Source organism: Giraffa tippelskirchi, chromosome 9 (genome assembly GCF_054371585.1).
Source record: "Giraffa tippelskirchi isolate mGirTip1 chromosome 9, T2T-mGirTip1v1.2.pri, whole genome shotgun sequence".
Lineage (NCBI taxonomy): Eukaryota > Metazoa > Chordata > Mammalia > Artiodactyla > Giraffidae > Giraffa > Giraffa tippelskirchi.
The window spans coordinates 45210625-45226475 of NC_137283.1; the positions used below are offsets into that span (position 1 = coordinate 45210625).

At 45.0% G+C, this 15851-nt stretch overlaps 1 long non-coding RNA gene across 1 annotated transcript in view; it reads left to right on the plus strand.

Moving 5' to 3' along the window:
- LOC145519916 (uncharacterized) overlaps positions 1 to 15851 on the plus strand; it is a 120871-nt gene that overhangs the window by 91836 nt on the left and 13184 nt on the right. Inside the window, exon 2 of the long non-coding RNA XR_014064023.1 lies at positions 14254 to 14507. This is a non-coding gene — a long non-coding RNA (uncharacterized LOC145519916). The remainder of the gene's footprint in view (positions 1 to 14253; positions 14508 to 15851) is intronic.

The following is a 15851-nucleotide window of genomic DNA, read 5'->3' on the forward strand; positions in this document are numbered from 1 at the left end:
CGTCAGGGTCTTTTCCAGCGAGTCGGCTCTACATATCAGATGGTCAAAGTATGGGAGTTTCAGCTTCAGCATCAGTCCTTCCAATGAATATTCAGGACTGATTTCCTTTAGGGTGGACTGATTTGATATCCTTGCAGTCAAAGGACTCTCAAGAGTCTTCTCCAGCACCACAGTTCAAAAGCAGCAATTCTTTGTGGTCCAGCTCTCACATCCGTACATGACTATGGGAAGAACCATAGCTTTGACTATACCGACCTTTGTTGGCAAAGTGATGTCTCTGCTTTTTAATAGGCTATCTATGTTCATTATAACTTTTCTTCCGAGGAGCAAGCATCTTTTAATTTCATGGCTGAGGTCACCATCCACAGTGATTTTGGAGCCCAAGAAAATAAAGTCTGTACTGTGACAGGACCAGATGCCATAATCTTCATTTGTTGAATGTTGAGTTTTAAGCAAAGATTATTACTATCATTATGGGTTCAAATAATTCTTGAATATACATATATATTAAATATATATTATATATAACCTATAGTTACCTCTATTCAAGACTGTTATAGTCTACATAATATATATGTATTGAATATACATATTTTATATGTATATATTCTGCTATTGTGTGAGACATGGATTCTTGTAAACAAATTCCCTAGTAATCAAGTGGTTAAGACCCCGAGCTTCCACTGCAGGGGGCGCAGGTTTGATCCCTGTTTGGGGAACTAAGATCCCACATGCTATACAGCACTGCTTTAAAAAAAAAAAAAAAAAAAGATGGCCTTGATAATCCAGAGGGAAAAGAAAGAACACAGCAACTAAGGAAGGCAGCATCATTTTTATCCTTGTTTCTTTATAAGAGATAAGGTGATTTAAAATGCCATTGAAGACATGTCTTTGATCAGAGAATCATAAAATCAGAGGCGTTTCTGGGTCAAGAAGATCCCTTGGAGAAGGGAATGGCTACCCACTTCAGTATTCCTGCCTGGAGAATTCCATGGATAGAGGAGCTTGGCAGCTACAGTCCATGGGGTCTCGAAGAGTTGGACACAACTGAGCGAGTAACATTGTCACAGTCACTATAAGAGCATAAAGAACTTCAGAGGATCCCCTCCACCTCTGACCGGAACAGCCTCTTAACCTGGGTCCCTGGAGAGGTTGTCAAGCAAAGTATATAAGGAATCCAATAGGATGGTAAAGAGATTAATCCAATCAAATGGTGACAAGAGTTGAAGTTAAGGGAAAACATCAGTAATACTGAAAGACTCCCAAGAGAAATTGAATGTACTGAATTGCAATAAATCCCAGTACAAGGAATGGCCGGGAGGCATCAGCCAACAATAAAAGACAGAAAATGATGCTAACCAAGGGCCCGGCGTGTTTTCTGGTGACAGGGGTAGAATTACCTAGGAAGATGTAGTATCAGGTCTCAGGTCACAGTCTCAGGTATGATTGGTGAGTAAGAATATTGCGATCATAATCTTTTTATTTTTTTTACCTAGTACCCTTAGCCTGCCTGAGGTGGTAAAACTGCTCTTCTTATTTGGGGATGTGACTTCACAAACTGAGATGGTTTACAGGTCAGTACGTGCTAAATCTCTCAGTTGTGTCTCTTTGCGACCCCATGGACTGTACCCTCCAAGCTCCTCTGTACATGGGATTCTCCAGGCAAGAATACTGGAGTGGGTTGCCATGCCCTCCTCCAGGGGATCTTCCCGATCCAGGGATAGAACCCATGTCTCTTATCTCTCCTGCATTGGCAGGCAGGTTCTTTACCATTAGCGCTACCTGGAAGCCCTTACAGATCCGTTCCTTAGCTTCAATGTAGTACTGTTCATTACAGAACTAAGTTTTGTAATCTTTAGGACAATCTGTGTACATTTGTTATTTAAAAATGGAGCAGTTAGTGGCATGTTGGTGAATCTATATGATGTTTTTCAGATTTGGGATTTTTAAAAAGTTTTTAAAGGTGTAAGTCCTCCCAGTCAGGGATGTGGAGTACTTTGAAGAAGTCAGATATATTAAATAAATCTATAAATGTAGTATAATGTGGCTTAGATCCTTATCATTAATTGACTAATAATATACTTAGGAATAAATATTTAGGGGAATTTAATACATGTTAATGAAAGTGCTCTTATTTGCAACTCTTGTTTAAATACCTGCAACCATAAATACTGTAGTTCTCCCTGCTGATAATAAGACTCAAGCTTTCCCCTTTATCTGCTTTTTAATATTTATTTATTTAGCCACACAGCCACACCAGGTCTAAGTTGTGGCACTCAGGACCTTCGGTTTTCATTGTGGCATGCTAGATCTCTTAACTGTGACAAGTGAACTCTTAGTTTCAGCACGTGAGATACAGTTTCCTGACCAGGGATCAAACCAGAGCCCCCTGCATTGCGAGCACAGAATCTTAGCCACTGGGCTACTAGGGAAGTCCCAAGCTTTCCCTTTTTTCAAGCCTGAAAGCCTTGCCCCCTCCTCTACCTGCCTTCAGGTCTCTGACAAAATGTAGGTGATGGTGGCTAACTCCCTTGTATAGCAAGCTCAGAGCCTTGGCTCATTCTCGTTTGGTTGGTCTTCATTTATTTCCACAATAAATGCTCCCTTGGACATTAAAAATCCACACCAACCTAGGGATTGGTGTCTCCAATTCACCGTCTGTGCTGCGGCCAGTCACCTTTCCTGTTTCCCCTCCCCCTCCTCACTATCCACTCCGAACTCTTCCGTGCAGATAACACAGCCTCTGCCAACCTGCTCTGGCCAACCTCCCCAGCACCTCTTCCCCCTCTGTGACTTCCTCTCTAGTCTCTGGCCCTCCCAAATTCTAGATTCTTGTACCTAAGCCCTTTCCCATGTGTACTGCCTGACTACCTCCTCCCTGTCCTTTAGGTTTTAGCTCAAACATCACTTCTGCTCCTGCCCTGTGCTCTTGCCAGAACTTACCACTCTGTTGTTATTTCTTATTCCTCTGCCTTGTCCCCTTGACCGTAAGCTCCACAGGGGCAGAAACCCCATCTGCCTCGCTCACTATACCCCCACCTACTAGCTCAGTGCCGAGTACGTGATAGACTTCCCATAAATGAATTCATCAGTGGGAAACCAGACTTCCTATGGATAGCCTATGGCCAGGAACATTAAATAATTGTTTTAATGGGCTATACTAATGAGAGGAATTTTACAAGTACAAAAGTCCATACTACTGTCGAAGAGGAAAACTTGTAGTTAATTTTTTCAGCTCAATAAACATTTTCTGAGAGCCCCTGAATGCCAATTCCAAAATCAGGTATCGAGGATAGTAGGAATTAATAAGACATGAATCCAGTTGTCAACAACCTTGCCAGATATTGGAGATGCTCACATGATTAAGGTGTGCTGCCTGCCAGCGGAGGACTCACACTCGAATGGCAATAACAGACAGGAAGACAGGTGATCACCACATACAGAATAAGATAGAGCATATCACAGGATGCGTTCAAGGTTTGGAAGCAGCACGCACCTTGTGGCCTGCAAACCACACTTGTCTACCTTCCTCTCTACATACTATATTTTCCTTGAAAAGTTGTGTGCAGATTAAGTGTGTATAAATCAAATAATTTGAAATGCCTCCAAGGTACCTCTCTGTTTAAAGAAAGCTTTTGGTGAAGTCTTTTAAAAATCAATTCCTAATTTGTTTTGTACATTTGACATTTAAATAGAATAATCTTTTCCCACAAAGCAGATCAGAGTTATATTACAGTCTAAGGAAAGTTTGAAGGCAGGAGGAGAAGGAGACAACAGAGGATGAGATGGTTGGATGGCATCACTGACTCAACGGACATGAGTTTGAGCAAGCTCTGGGAGTTGGTGATGAACAGGGAAGCCTGGTGTGCTGTAGTCCACGGGGTCACAAAGGGTTGGACACGACTGAGCAACTGAACCAAACTGAAGGAACCAGAATGACCATTAATTGGGGAGGGGTGGTGTATGATCAACTTTGTGCGAGCTCAGTCGCTTCAGTCATGTCTGACTCTTTGCGATCCCATAACTGTAGCCTGCCAGGCTCTTCTGTACGTGGGATTCTCCAGGCAAGATTACTAGAGTGTGTTGCCATGCCCTCCTCCAGGGGATCTTCCCAATCCATGGATCAAATCCAGGTCTCCTGCATTGCAAATGGATGGATTCTTTACCACTGAGCCACAAGGGAAGCCCACAATCAACTTTAAGAGGAGGACTTTTCCCTTTGGGGGCTTCCTTATCTGTTTTTAAAAGTACTGTCTTGAAGAGGCTATTGAATGGATGTGAGGAGGGGGTTGGCAGTACAGGGTCTGAAGGCTCTTAGTGCCAGCTCTGGCCCCGACTCATTCAGCCATCTTCAGCAAAGCGTGTGCCCTCCCTCTCTTCTGGGGCTGTTTTGAATACCTGGATGCCTGCCAAAGAACTCTGTCAACCACTTTGTGCTCCAAAAGCACAAGAGAGCTCTCACAGTACACCTCCTAGGAAAAGCCAAAATCCCAAAAGCTGTTTACTAAGGCTGCAGTAACACATGCTAGGGTCTTAAAGTCTAGTGACCAGGAAGCAGATGGTCTTAGTCTGCAGACTTAAGCATTTTAGGTCTGGCTGGAGCATCTCACAGGAGAAAGAGCATGACTGGCCATATGCAAGTGAGGAGGCGCTGCGTGACTTCAAATGAAATGACTGGACAAAGCGAGGAGCATGGCTCGGGTATCCTGGTCTGATGCAGTGCCTTACAGAGCACGTTGACAACTGGGTTCATGTCTTATTAATTCCTTCTATCCTTTCATTCCACTGGCACGCAGAGCACAAGACATGAAGCAAAGCACATCCCTTCTGTGGCATGCAGTAAACTCAGGGGCTCATGGGGGATCTAGTTCTGTGTATGTGCAGTGCCTGGTTCTGTATTGTTGAGGCTGCTATCACAGAAGTCTAGAGACTAGGTGGCTTATACAACAAACATTCATTCCTCACAGTTCTGGAGGCTGGGAAGTTTAAGACCAATGTACTAGCAGACTCATTTTCTGATCAGAACCTGTTTCCTGGTTCATACATCTCCTCACTGTAACCTCCGATGGTGGAGGGGCCACACTGAGGTCTCTTTTAAGGCCACTAATCCCATTCTTGATGCTCCACCCTAATACCTGGTGACCTAATTGCCTCCCAAGAGCCTCAACTCCTAATACTATCACCCTGGGGATTAGGTTTCTACATGTGAATTTGGGAGGGACACAAGCATTCAGTCTGTGTGCCACTTTTGTAAAAGTGGTTAGGAAGATCTCTCTGAATTATGAGCAGAGCAAAGTGTCCAGAGATAGAACTTTTTTTGCAAAATACTTTTCTGCAGAAGATACCACCAGCTATTCCACTCTCTATTTTGTAGAAACCCATGGGCATGTTCTCAAAGGCTGGGAGAAGGCTTGGAAGAACATACACCCAGCTGCTCTCACTGTTCATTTCTTATAAAGGATAATTAAGTAGGGGATGAGGAATTTACTCTGTATTTTTTAAACTTCTTCATGGTATACATTTTTAATAATGACAGTGTTACTTTCATTCGAGTTGGAGTCCTGAGAAGGATCTTTCTGCCTGGTACAGCTTGCATCAATGGAGTGAGACCAAGTTCAGTTTAGAAGCAAAGGCAAGTTTTATCCTTTGATTCAAGAATGGAGAGGTTGAGCTCCCACGAGAGCGCCCAGGGCTCCGCCCAACAGGCCGTGGGCGGGGCTGCTCTATAGGGTGTGGTCGCTGGGGAAGGGGGCGGGGTCTCACACACAGGGCGCAGCTCTGGATCTCAGTGCCAGGGACAGCGTCTCTGCTGGAGCTCTGCCATCTTGAATGGAGGTACCCTGTGCAGCACTTCTGCACACAGTAAGCCAACCTGGGGGTGTGGGGAGCAGGGGTTCTATGCTACAAACTCTAATCCAACAAGTTAGGTGCAAGATCTCTGCACACAGCCCCTTGTAGTCACGTGAAACTACACTAAGCTCAAAAGGTTAGACCTTACCACCTCGATTCCATCTGATTTTTCCTGGAGACCCCAGTGGGTTTTGTGGGTGACAGTAGCAAGGAAGTGCAGTGGCCCTGGGCCCAGCTCTGTTCTGAGAAGAATTGGCTCTTGTTGTGTAAATGAGGGAGCAGGGAGTAGGTGAAGAACCCAGCTTGAGGAGTGTGGGTTCAAACCAGACACTGCCTAGTTTGGGGCAGTTATTTTATTTGTGCCTTAATTTCCTCCTACATAATACGAGGATGAAATTAAGGCCTCCTTAATCAATGTGTGTGTGTGTGTGTGTGAAGATTAAAATGAGCAAATCAATGTAAGAGAATTAAATTACTGCTTGCACATAGTTCAGTTCAGTTCAGTTACTCAGACTCTTTGCGACCCCATGAATTGCAGCATTCCAGTCCTCCCTGTCCACCACCAACTCCAGGAGTTTACCCAAACTCATGTCCATGGAGTCGGTGATGCCATCCAGCCATCTCATCCTCTCTCGTCCCCTTCTCCTTCTGCCCTCAATCCTTCCCAGCATTAGGGTCTTTTCCAATGAGTCAACTCTTCGCATGAGGTGGCCAAAGTGTTGGAGTTTCAGCTTCAGCATCAGTCCTTCCAATGAACACCCAGGTCTGATCTCCTTTAGGATGGACTGGTTGGATCTCCTTGCAGTCCAAGGGACTCTCAAGAGTCTTCTCCAACACCACAGTTCAAAAGCATCAATTCTTCGGCGCTCAGCTTTCTTCACTGGCACATTGTAAGTACTCGTAAATATTAGTGATTTTTATTTGCCGTAGGGGATGTAGGAATCCACTCTTTGGAGAACAATGGTCCCTGGAAGGGGTCAGATATCCTGAGCTTTCCTAGCGGAAAAGAACCAAGAACATCTCTGAGGTTCAAAGTCACTGGCACCTGTTTAGGCCCAAAATGGCTGTAGCCAAAACTGAGCGCTAGGGAGAGGCAGTGAGATTAATGTAAGATTGACCCTCAGGGTCCACAGAACCAGGTCCGGGAGGCTGGCCCTTAGGACATGAGCAGAGAGGCATCACCTGAGGCCCCAGCTCCCCTGGAGATGGAAACATCACTGTCCGGGACAGGACCGTTTCACTGGAGAGCTGTGGCCTGGCTCCGTACTGCCCCCTTGGCCTGCAGTGCACACGGCTGAGAGGACCCCGGCAGGGGAGAACACAGGCTTCCTCCTTCCCCCAAACCCTGAGAAAACTGGCAAGACCAGAGAGAACAAGGTGCTGCTGGGCCTCCACGATGCCCCCTGCACTGGATCGCGGCTGCCCAGTGTGGTAGGAAGAGAAAGTTTCCTTCTACCCTCTTAGGATCCCTGTCTGGGCCTGAAAAGTCAACTGACAAAGACAGATTAACAGGAGCAAAGCATACAGATTGATCTAGTGTAAGTTTTACAAGACATAGGAGCTTTACTTCATAGTGAAATGAAAACCCAACAACAACAAAAAAAAGCCACCTTGACCTGTGTGTTTTTATGCTAGGTTTGATGATAAATGGACAGTCATGGAGAAATAGGATAGCTTAAGGCATGTAAGTGCAGTAAACTGGGGGGAGCTTAGCAAGCCTTGTTTGTTCAGATTCTTCTTGCCATCTGTTTGTCTTCAGAGATAATGATGCTCCTTTCCTACAAGTCTAGGGAGGGCACCTCTCACAGGAAGGTTTTAGGATCTATTTCAGGGAAGAAGGGCAAGGGGGCAGGAGGTCAGAGTGACCCTCCTGCTTGAAACATTCAATATGCCAAGGTGTCAGATTTGGGATAGCATGTCCTAAACTATGGGCTTTCCTGGTGGCTCCATCAGTAAAGAATCCACCTGCAGTGTGGGAGACCTAGGTTCAATCCCTGGGTTGGGAGGATCCCCTGGAGGAGGGCATGGCAACCCACTCCAGCATTCTTGCCTGGAGAATCCCCATAGACAGAGGAGCCTGGCAGGCTGCAGTCCTGAACTGTATCATCAAGACCACTGGACTTTGTGCAGTGACACCAAGGAAGTGAATACTGAGCTTTTTGGACTGAGTCAGTCCTGGGGTTCTTGACTTAGCAGAAGGGAGCCTTGCAGAGTGGAGTACCAGACTTCCTCCCCACATGGGCCTGTGGGGATCGGGCCCTCCAGTGTTTTCATTTGTGACACAACCTCAAGTCAGTATTCGAACCTCAAATTGTAAAGCACAAGGTCCCAATTTCACAAGTCAAGCCACTACAATCCCACCTGAGGGTTTTCAGAAATGGATAAAATCTCACCACTTGAGATAGTGAATTCTATCTTTCACATTTCATAAGTCAATTAGACATCATGTCTATTGATTTGTTCTTTTCAACCTGGACAATATGATAGGTGATTGCCTTCTTACTATTATATGCTCATAGCAACATACACACACACACACACACACACACACACACACACAAAACGGCTTGCAAAGAGACACTTTAAAGATGTAGCTGGCGTACAAAGAGGAAGGGAGAAAAAAGCATTCACCATCCATCTCCTTGGACTCAGAGGCAGGTGCCAGATGTGCTGTGTTGTGGAGCTGCGATGCACAGCAGCACGTTTTCTCTCTGCCCCATAAAGTACCAACAACAAGTCTTTAATCAGAAGGCCCCATCATCCAAGAGGAGGCTCATGCCTTGACGGGCACCTGTGATTACAGAGCCTCTCCACTCACAATGAATGCCTTTCTATGAAGGGAATTGGCACTTTTTTCAAGGGGCTGGCCTGGCAGCAGCAGTAGGGAACACCTGTCTGCTTGCTGGCTCTCCCCACCTCCCTCCGCCAGCACTCACAGCATGGGGGAGGGTGTTTAAGAGGAGGACTTGTCCATGTGACCCTCTCCTTCCTTCAGCCAAGCCCTCCTCAGTCACTGTCTGCCCCAAAGTGCCAGTGATGGTGCTGGCAAAGGGATCTGTCACCTTTTTTCCCTTCACTGAGTTCAGAGTCTAATCAACTCATGGGCAATTAAAATAAGGCTCTGGGGGAGCCTGTGTGCCCACCAAGCTTTGAGCTCTTCTTTCCATGTTGTAACACTGTCACTGGGACTGCAGCTGCCCCAGGGACCAACATGACATTATGTTCATGCCAACAGAATCAGGTGGAGGGACAAAAGAGGCCCTCACATTAAAGCAGTAAGGGGCACGCAGGCCTTCCAAACCCTGTCTCTCCTGCCCCAGATGCATGTTAAGATTTTTGAGGCCCTAGAATAGTTTCTGGAGAAGGCAATGGCACCCCACTCCAGTACTCTTGCCTGGAAAATCCCATGGATGGAGGAGCCTGGTAGGCTATAGTTCCTGGGGTCACACAGAGTTGGACACAACTGAAGCAACTTAGCAGCAGCAGCAGCAGCAGAAGAGTTTATTTTCTTGGGCTCCAAAATCACTGAGGACAGTGACTGCAGCCATGAAATTAAAAGATGCTTGCTCCTTGGAAGAAAAACTATGACAAACCTAGACAGCTTTTAACAAGCAGAGACATCACTTTGCTGACAAAGGTCCATCTAGTCAAAGCTATGGTTTTTCCAGTAGTCATATATGGATGTGAAGGTCAGACCATAAAGAAGGCTGAATGCCAAAGAATTGATGCTTTCAAATTGTGGTGCTGGAGAAGACTCTTGAGAGTTCCTTGGACAGCAAGAAGATCAAATCAGTCAATCCTAAAGGAAATCAATCCTGGATATTCATTGGAAGAACTGATGCTGAAGCTGAACTGAAGCTCCAATATTTTGGCCACCTGATGTGAAGATCCAACTCATTGGAAAAGACCCTGATGCTGGGAAAAATTGAGGGCAAGCAGAGAAGGGGACAACAGAGGATGAGATGGTTAGATGGCAAGATCAACTCAATGGACATGAGTTTGAGCAACCTCAGGGAGATAATGAAGGACAGGGAAGCCTGGTGTGCTGCAGTCCCTGGGATCACAAAGAGTCAGACACGACTTAGTGACTGAACAACAACAGAAGATGGCAAGGCAGCAACATGGAAAGAACTTGGAGCCTTGAATCAGCCTGGAGAGAATCACCTAACAGCCAGGATCACCTGGCTTGGATGGTTAGATGAGGGAGAAATACAATTCTGTTGCAATCAAGCCACTGAAATGTTGGGGTTTATCTCTGCAGTTGGCATTTTCCTAACACAGTGTTACATTGAAGAAAGCAAAGGTTTCCCCGGAGCACCCAGCAGAGGTACCTCCAGGACCACTCCCCACAGGCATTAATTTCTGGGCTGTCACCTGAAATAGAAGGTAGGCATGGGTCAGCTAAAAAAGCAAAAATGTGGACAACTGTAGAGAATAGGGGGTGACAAGCACAGAGGAAGAGAAACGGAGATAGTTGAGCATGAGGATCTGCTTAACTGTACTCAAACCTGCAGCTTTATCCTGAGGGGCATGGAAAGAATGGGCAGGTTTTCATCAGGGAAGTGACATGATGAGATTTATGTTTGAGAAAGATCACGGTGACTGTAGTGTGGAGAATGAATTGGAGTATTTTTGGAAGAACACATGTTCATTATTTCCTCTTCCTGCCAAAAATGTACAAGGACAATGGCGCTAGAAAAAATGTGAGTGGCCCACTGCTGGAGCCTGGAGGGGTTCCCAAATCCTGCTGAGGCCTCAGGAGTTTTTGAGAGGCAGGTGTTGGGCTGCCGGGGAACAGCATCAGCAGTCTTTGTTTACAACATGTCAGGGGGCCAGATGAACACCCAGAGTCCTGGAGGAAGTCTGCTTGTGGGAGGGAGCCCCAGATGGAGACAGATCCCCCCTGATGTCTGAGGGGTCCTAGCCATCGAGCTTGAGCTCACAGGGCACCATCAGGGTCCCCAATACACGGATGGGGCTCCATATGCCCAATGACTCCTGGATCCAGGTGCCCTTGAAGGCAACAGCATAAAGAGTTGACCTGCTGCTGCTGCTTTTTTTTTTTGGTTGTGCAGCACGTGGAATCTTAGTTCCCCAACCAGGGATGCAAACTGTGTTGTCCCCTGTAATGGAAGTGAGGAGTCTTAACCACTGGACAACCAGGGAAGTCCCAGAGCTGAACTGCTTCTGCTGCTGGGAGGGGACCCTCTCCATCCTGGAGATGCCTGAGACCACCACCACCATCACTCCACCTCCCACCCTTTGTAACACATCTCATATATGCCCACACCCTTCCTTCTTTCCTCCTGACATCTCTGCTGGCCCTTTGGAGTTCCACTCTAGACCTCCCAAACACAAAAAAGGGAGACAGGAACTCTTTCCCAGACCTTGAAGTTCTCTGCAAGCACCTTGACTGTCCACCCTTTCACTGAAGCAGAGAAAACAGCAGACACTTTTAACTCCTGCAGGGCCCAGCTGAGAAGAAACAGTGTTTCTGGATGAGGATGCTCATCCTGTTCCTCTAAACACTCTTAACCTCTACTTTGGTTAAACCAGCATCACATAGGGTACCTGCAAAAGTCCCTGTGATCCCTGGAGAGGGTTTTCACTGAATTCTGCTGGGGGATGCATCACAGTCCAATACTAAAGGATGTAATAAGACATAACCCTGAGGAATTTGTCGTTTCTCCCTGGTGGAGAATTCTGCAAAGGTCATCTTTTCAGAGCCCTATGAGAGAAATTGCTCTCTCATCTAAATTCCAGGGATTATTGTGCTGCGTCTGATCAACTGACTCATGTTACTGATCACTTTCCTCTGCTTAACCTGGCTGCTTTAGAAAGCCAGGGCCAAAAATGGAGTCCACCCCTGGGAAAGGCTCAGAGCCTCAAGGAGCACATTTTGTACTCCTAGTTTCTTATTTTTCCACCTTTATCCTCCTTTTGCCGGAATTTCCTCACTATACTAATCTTTGTTTCATCCTGCTGTGTTGCATGCATTTTTTGCAACACACTTTAAATTCTTTTTGGAACAGAGTGAGTGAAATAAATAAATAATAGAACTATTAGCTATCTTTTGCTATCGTTATTGTAAAGCCACTACTAATGACTGGAATATAACACTCTAGAGTAGAACAGGGCTCCTGGTAATTAGGAGAGGTAGCGGGGAGGGGAATAATGGCAAGTGGCATGGGTTAGCATAGACAGAAAGGAGCTTAGGAGCACTTCTTACTCTGTCAATATAGAATTTTAGCAAACAGGATAGAAAAGGGAGCTTTTCTATTGGGATTTGGTAAAAGATAATGATTGTTAACTACCTGTCTAGGTGGGTGTCTACCATTGTTAATTTTTGGGGTCAGTCATTGAACAGTCTTCAACAGTTTTTTATGCTGAGCCAAGTTCTTGTCTCTCTGTATGTACTCCAGCTGCTGGTTATTCTAAATAGCAACTTTGTTGTATTTTACATTCTTTGGGAATCGTTTCAAGGGAATGAAATATGTGCTATATATATTCATATATAGAGCCTGGAGAGTCACTGTTTTGTTGTTTAGTCACAATGTCCTCTCCAACTCTTTTGTGACCCCAGGGACTGTAGCCCACCACGCACCTCTGTCCACGGGTTTCCCAGGAAAATATTGGAGTGGGTTGCCATTTCCTTCTCCAGGGGATCTTCTCGACTCAGGGATCGAACCCAGGTCTCCTTTATTGGCAGGTGGATTCTTTACCACTGAGCCACCAGGAAAGCCCATGTAGAGTCATGCATTAAGCAGGTGTAATGGCACAGACAGTAGTCCTTGGAAACAAGGAACTTTGCTATTCACCTTGGCTACACCCTAGATTCAAGGTAAACTAGTTGTGCATATTATCCATAATCCTAATCTTTTATCTAACCTAAATAAAGCATCATTCAGAGTCATCTCCTGGGGTGTCAACCCCATCCGTCACCTGTTCCATCCATCAGTCACTCCTCTGAATACTTGCTCTGCCCTGGCCTTTCTTCTAGAGAAAGCATGGAACATGTTTTAGTTTCCTGCTGCTGCTACAATACATTACCATGAACTTAGCGGCTTAAAACAGCACCAGTTTATTCTCTTATCCTTTAGAGGGGAGAAGTCTGACTCACTAGGACAAATCAAGGTGTCAGCAGGGCTGCTCTCTTTCTGGAGGCTCTATGGGAGAATCCATTCCCTTGCCTTCTCCAACTTCTAGAGCCTACCTAACCTGAGCTTATGGTCCCCTTCCTCCATCTTCAGAGCTAGCAATATCGGCCCAATTCTTCCAGGACTGCCATCTCTCAGTTCTGACCTCCTGTTCCTCTTTAAAGGACCCTCATGATTATTTTGGGCCCAGCCAAGTAATCCTGGATGATCTCTTTATGTTAAAGTCAACCTGATTAGATTCTATCTTCAACCCTGACTCCTTCTTGCCCTGTAACACAGCTTATTCACAGGTTTCATGGACTAGGACATGGATATTTTTAGGGCACCATCCCTCTGAGTCCTCTAAGAAGTCCACATATGCTTTCCCCTAAGGGATTTAACAAGTCATATTTCTGAAGATATCAACATACATAGATTACTAATACTAGTTACTTGTAATTTTTGTCATACAGTCAATAATCTGCAATCATTTCCCACATTTATTTCATCACACTCACAGTAAAGAAAATCTCTTTCAGGGACTTTTGTTTGTCTTTCGAGTTCACTAACCAAACAAAAGATAAAAATTCTTCTGGATTTTCTAATGGTCTGAAGTGAGCCGACAGGCAAGCATCCTGTTCATCATTGCTCCAGCACCTCTACTTCCAGGCTTACGGAAGGATGAACTTACTCCCTTAAAGATGAGCGTGGCCAATTGACTTGCAGTCCTTCCGTGAGCCTGGGATTAGCATGCATCTCCTCTGCTGCGTCTTTACTGGTGGAAGCATTTTATGGTCCCTGCTCCACTCCTCAGTCTTCTGTTTCCCTGATGCAGTAATCACAGAAGAGCATGTTAGCATGGATGTGGCTTAAGACTGACACTCCTGAAACACTTCTCTGATATCTCCTTAGCTGCCTAAGCACATATCCTCCAAAAGAAACTAAATTATCTTAAGTCCCCTGCCAGGGAAAACCAACTCTTATCACAGGAGAGAAGACTAGAAGTCAACAGTACTCCCAACCTTTGTGACAAAGTATCACAGCTCCCATCTAGTTTTCTAAAGTCCCAGTCATCTTTCCCCCAAATTATTTACTCTTCCCTAATAGGCCTATATTTATCCTCACATTTCCCTAGTAAGATGGCATTTTATCCTGAATTCTAAGCCACCTGAGTTCCTCATTTTCCCTGGGTATCTCCTGTATATACATGTGGTGTACATATTTATAAAGTTCTGTTAGTTTTTCTCTTGTTTGTCTTTTATTACAGGAGTCTCAGCCAAGAACTTAGAAGAATAGAAGGAAAATTATTTCTTCTCCCCTACAAAACATAATATTGCCTATCTTGACTGGTACATGGCCCATCTATGGAATAGAAGTATCCTTCTCTATGCTACCACCAAAAAAAGGAAAAAGCATATAAGGACATCACTGGCAGAACCCCCAAGCTGGAGTTTATCCAACATACTTTCTAAGCCATCAGATTCTACTCTTCATATATTTATGAAAGCCCATTACAATATGGTAAGAAACAAATAGTAATCTTTATGTTCTTGCATTGATAAAAATGAGCTTTGAAACTCCCATTAAATAAGAAAATATTCATGGGCTTCCCTGGTGGCTCAGTGGTAAAGAATCTGCCTGCCAATGCAGGAGATGCGGGTTTGATCCTTGGGTCAGGAAGATCCCTGGAGAAGGAAATGGCAACCCACACCAGTATTCTTGCCTGGAGAATTCCATGGACAGAGGAGCCTGGGAGACTACAGTCCATGGGGTCACAAAGGGCTGGACACAACTTGAAAAAAAATATTCTTTGCTTATTAATAGAATATTGATGATGAACTAAATCTTAATTGATAACCATTGTTGATGATGAACCAAAGGTTCAAAGACCCCTTGGTTAGATGACTCATTATCAAATACTGACAAATATCAAGCAAATGGGGTTTCAAAGCATTGACAATAGTCTGTACTTAGAGTCTGGGAAGCAATTTCTTATTAAAGTGGAGGTAAATTTTTAGTTTTCTTTCCTGTGTTCCTAACAACCATTAGAAGTCTCTAACACAAGTGCTCTGGACACGGTGGTAGGTGCACTGTAGGAATCTAACAAATATTTGTGGCATGATAGAATGATCTTCATGGCACTTGGGATTCAGAACAAGTCTGTTATTGCAAAGGCATCACCAGAATATGAAAAATATGCCCTTGTAGCCGGCCTCCAGCCCTGGCCATGAGAGCATCAAAGTATTGATAACAACCCAATTGTTTATTCCACAGCAACCCAAATTTCTGCTCATGTCAGCATTCCGCCTCCTGTCAACTTAGGCTTACCTTACATGATCTGAACAACCATATGGAATATTAATTTCACATGCAAATGAGGCATTAGTAATTATTGACTAGTGTGAGCAATGAGCCATTAATTATTTATCAAACACAACATTAGCAGACAGTTTAGATCAAAAGTCCTGTTGTAAGGAATTTACTTTAATAAAAACCTAATTGTCAAAATGAAAGAGAATGAATTAGCCAGTCATTACCTACCTTAATTGCCTCAGGAATTGAGCTGTCCTGAAAAGTGCAGGTTGGGCTGCCAGGTCAGCTTAGAGGGCAACAAGAGAGAAGGAGCTGGCAGCTCTTGCAGAAGAACACAGACAGCATGCTGAGTGCATGAATGCACACCTCTGGGTCACACCTGCAGCTTATCCGAGGTTCACGAGTGGGCAAGGCAGGAACACGCACACAGAGAGGCCAGTCTGAGGCCTCAGACTGCCAGGGGCTAAGACTAATGTGACTAAGCCCGGGGCAGGGTCCTACGGGGACAGGGACAGGGCCCTGGTGGTTGGTAAGGTAGCAAACATCTAAAAA